Here is a 5,199-nt window from a genome sequence, read left to right as displayed (position 1 = left end):
TCTAATTTGTGACACTTGAGGTAATTTGAGTACTTTGTGTACTTAAGTATGTATGAACTGGCACAGATATTCATGTGATCTTTGTACTTCAATCTAAGTGTTTTCATTCATGTGCCTTGTGTGTTTCTTGACTGGATTTGTTTAACTGTTCAAAGTCAACTAAAGTTTTTTAGTTAACCGAATTTTGGTTAGTATCAAAAGTTTACTAAATTCTTTCAGTGTATACTGTAAACTGAATTTTTTCAGTTTACTAAATTATTTGCAGTTACTGAATTCTTTCAGCTTACTGAAATCTTTCAGTTTACTGAATTTGTTCAGTGCATACAGTAAACTGAATTCTTTGAGTTTACTAAATTCTTTATTGTGTTAGAAGTTTATTGAATTTATTTTAGTTTTCTAAATTAGTTTCTGAGTGTTAAAAGTTGTAGTTAACTAAATTTGTTTCTAAGTTTAAAAGCTAAGTGAATTTAACCATTAACTAAATTTGTTGACTGATAATTTGCATTATTTCAGTTAACTGAATTTGCATCAGTTTATATCCTATTTTGGTACAATGCATCATATGGACCTACACATTGTTGCATTCTATTTTTGGAAAGTTGTGGCAACTCATTGTTGCATAGCACACATGGGCATCTCCAGTTGAAGCAATAGACCACATGCAGAGCTAAACAAGTTGAAATAACTACTGCAACACAAGAGCAGTTCATAGCAACAATGATAGTAAAGTAAAGCAACATTGCATAGCACAATATTTCAGACATTAAACTTGTCCACATCAACCATAGCATAGCACAACATTACTTGTTTTTGCTATTCATTACTACATTACAGTTAACTTATGCACACCTAACCAACATGGCCAAAATATTCCTAACTTATATGTTGTAATACCAGCATACCTAAGCTTATCTTCAGCAGCTTCACTTCATCCACATCATCTTCAGTTCTTCTTCAGCTGCTTGAGGTGCTCCGAGTGACGCACCTTCCGTGTAGCAGGCCTCTTCTTCCATGCCGCCCTCTTCTTCTTCTTACCCTCGCCTTCTTCCTATGCCAGCACCTCCTCCTGATCCTCTTTCTTGACCACGATGACGTGAGGCACATCTGGAACATCTGGCAGCACCTCCACGATGATGGGGAGATTTTTGTCACCCTCCTTGGCGTCCACGGCTGGTGCTACCATCTGCACCTCGTTCGGCTCATCATTAGAGAGAACCACGACCTCCACCTCCTCCTCGTCAGCTGACTCATTGTCTGGCTCATAGCCAGAGTTCACACTAGAGTCGAGCTGTGCGTACTCCGAGTCGGACGAGTCTGCGTCGGAGATGTCGTCGGGCAGGAGCAGGTCGGGCTGGAAGCGGTGTTGGCGCCACCCTCTCGCAGCGCCACTTCTTCTTCCTCCTCTCCTCTCACAACTCTCACTTGTGTTTCTCTCTTCTTCTCTCAAGAACACACACAAGGGAAAGAAGACTCAACACACGCACGCATACCTCACCAGAGAGAAACTAGCTTTGCCTCTTCCTCCCGGTGAGACACACGTATGCTACATCTTTTTCTCCAGCCCTCACGGCCTCTCTTCTCATTCATTTTCTTAACTTAAGTAGGCAGTACAAGATAAGACCATGCATCCCTGGAATCTCTCCACGATGCACAAGACTCGGCCTCCATGCACTAACCTACTAGCTACATGCACGCCATCCTTTCTCAACGCCCATGCAACCTGGCCATGCAACTCATGCATGCAGCCACTAACTAACTAACTAGTCCATGCACAAATCCTGGCCACTAACACAGGACCCAGCCAACACATGCAGCTATCTACCTTGCCGGATCACCCAGCTCCTCCTCATCGTGCAGCCGGTCACGCTCCAGCTTCATCACGTCTTGCCGCTTCTCACGGTGGTCTGGCATCTTGCCTTCTCCACACATCTTTGTTGAAGCTTCGCCGGACTCGCCACTCCCTAGACATCTAAGTTACATGTAGGACTCAAAACAAATATGCAAATACATAATCAAGATTAAAAAGCCTAACAATCTCCCCCTTAATCTTGATTCTTCAATCCTCGACACGGATCACCCGCGATCACTTGACGACGCCATCGCGGCGCTGCACACCTTGTCGTGGATCGACGCCATCGCAGCGCCAGCGTCCATCACCATGTCCTCTTGCTGCATGCGGCAGCCACCTCTTGACGTGGACGACGTTGTCGCAACGACGATCACCACGCCGTCTTCGCCAAGTGGCATCGCACCGCAGCTTTTGTTGGCTTCACACCAACTTTCCATGATGACGATGGCATCACACCACCATCGTCGGCATCGCACCGACTCTTCTTGTGGCAGCTTCACACCGCCATCTTCACATAGTGGCACTGCATGGCCACCATCTTTCTTCTTGCACAGTCGGGCTCCATCTCGCATGGAGTCCGTTGTGCCACAGCCGACACCGGCGCAGCGCCGGTCACCATGGACCATCTTGTCATGGATGACATCCTCGCGACGCCGACCACCACACCATCATCATCTTGCGGCATCACACCGCAACCGGCCACCAGCGGCATCGCGCCGGCCTCCACCTCACGCCGACGTCCTCTGCATCACATGGAGTCCGTCTCGTCGTCGTCGCCGCCACCGTCTCCGTCACAGATCGACAAGGTTCTGATGCCAATTATTGGTGTCGCCCTCTCGCAGCGCCACTTCTTCTTCCTCCTCTCCTCTCACAACTCTCACTTGTGTTTCTCTCTTCTTCTCTCAAGAACACACACAAGGGAAAGAAGACTCAACACACACACGCATGCATACCTCACCAGAGAGAAACTAGCTTTGCCTCTTCCTCCCGGTGAGATACATGTATGCTACATCTTTTTCTCCATCCCTCACGGCCTCTCTTCTCATTCATTTTCTTAACTTAAGTAGGCAGTACAAGATAAGACCATGCATCCCTGGAATCTCTCCACGATGCACAAGACTCGGCCTCCATGCACTAACCTACTAGCTACATGCACGCCATCCTTTCTCAACACCCATGCAACCTGGCCATGCAACTCATGCATGCAGCCACTAACTAACTAACTAGTCCATGCACAAATCCTGGCTACTAACACATGACCCAGCCAACACACGCAGCTATCTACCTTGCCGGATCACCCAGCTCCTCCTCATCGTGCAGCCGGTCGCGCTCCAGCTTCATCACGTCTTGCCGCTTCTCACGGTGGTCTGGCACCTCGCCTTCTCCACACATCTTTGTTGAAGCTTCGCCGGACTCGCCACTCCCTAGACATCTAAGTTACATGTAGGACTCAAAACAAATATGCAAATACATAATCAAGATTAAAAAGCCTAACAAGCGGTCCCAGTAAATGTTGTTGACGGGCGTAGGGATGGCGAGGACAAAGTTGTCGTCGCGCTCCGTCCTCGATGCAACACGCGACGGATCCATCGGCAGTGGCAACATGGTAGCAAACCTGTACATCCACGGGCGCGCGCATTGCCTAGGATCGTCGGACCGCGTATCCCGCATTGCGAACTACAGGATCTTGGCGGGAGAGACGTCGAGGACTTCGAACAGGTCGGAGGGGAAGGCGTGATGCTTCCCATCCTTTGTCATGACCTTGACGAGGCCACGCGCGTGGTTCCACATCATTTGGAAGCTTGGGAACCAGTGGAGATCTCCTTGAGCTCCGCCTGGGCGGCCTAGTCATCATCGGCCAAATCTTCAGTGGCTCTCTGCCAAGCGAGGCTCTTGTCCATGGCGTCAGCGATGGCGAGGAGCTCGATGAGGGTTCTCTATGGTGGTGAGGAGATGGAGATGGGAAGGGCGAGGTCCGAGGAGGCGTGAGTAGTGGGGAGAGGGAGTGGGGGGAGGGAAGCGGCGGGTGGCCATTTTTTATTGCAAGTGGGAAAGCCAAACATCCGAGGCAAGTGGACTCCACTACCCTCTACCCGATAATAATTAGATAGTTGGCTGACAGTAGAACAAATCATCACTTAATAATTAGACCCAAGCCACACTTTTCTATTCTTTTTTTGTGCATATTTACGAATTGAGTCATTTTCCCCACCACAGTGATCATCACTTAACTAACTTTAGTTGTCACATTTTTCTGTTTTCAATTAACACCAACAATCAGTCATCTATACCACAATAGACCCAGGCTCACCAAGAATTCAGTTGAGTAACTTCAGTTATCACAAAAATTTAATTATGGCCAAATCTCAGTGGCAATAGTCACTTAACTAAACTCAATTAACTACATCTAGTTATCGCCAAATCTCAGTGGCAACAATCATTTAATTAAATTCAATTAACTAAACTCAGTTAACCACATTCACTTAACTGCATAAATTTTAGTAAACATTCACTTAACATCCACCATTCAGTAATTTGTTTGCCATGAAAAAAAGGCAATGTATTGAAGGAAATATGCCCTAGAGGCAATAATAAAGTTATTATTTATTTCCTTATATAATGATAAATGTTTATTATTCATGCTAGAATTGTATTAACCGAAAACATAATACATATGTGAATACATAGACAAACATAGTGTCACTAGTATGCCTCTACTTGACTAGCTCGTTGATCAAAGATGGTTGCGTTTCCTAACCATAGACATGAGTTGTAATTTGATTAACGGGATCACATCATTAGGAGAATGATGTGATTGACTTGACCCATTCCGTTAGCTTAGCACTTTATCGTTTAGTATGTTGCTATTGCTTTCTTCATGACTTATACATGTTCCTACAACTATGAGATTATGCAACTCCAGTTTACCGGAGGAACACTTTGTGTGCTACCAAACGTCACAACGTAACTGGGTGATTATAAAGGAGCTCCATAGGTGTCTCCAAAGGTACATGCTGGGTTGGCGTATTTCGAGATTAGGTTTTGTCACTCCGATTGTCGGAGAGGTATCTCTGGGCCCTATCGGTAATGCACATCACTATAAGCCTTGCAAGCAATGTAGCTAATGAGTTAGTTACAGGATGATGCATTACATAACAAGTAAATAGACATGCCGGTAACGAGATTGAACTAGGTATTGAGATACCGACGATCGAATCTCGGGCAAGTAACATACCGATGACAAAGGGAACAACGTATGTTGTTAGGCTGTTTGACCGATAAAGATCTTTGTAGAATATGTAGGAGCCAATATGAGCATCCAGGTTCCACTATTGGTTATTGACCGGAGA

The sequence above is a fragment of the Triticum aestivum genome, chromosome 6B, assembly GCF_018294505.1.
Source record: "Triticum aestivum cultivar Chinese Spring chromosome 6B, IWGSC CS RefSeq v2.1, whole genome shotgun sequence".
Classification (NCBI taxonomy): Eukaryota; Viridiplantae; Streptophyta; class Magnoliopsida; order Poales; family Poaceae; genus Triticum; species Triticum aestivum.
Note: the sequence above shows the minus strand (reverse complement) of the source record.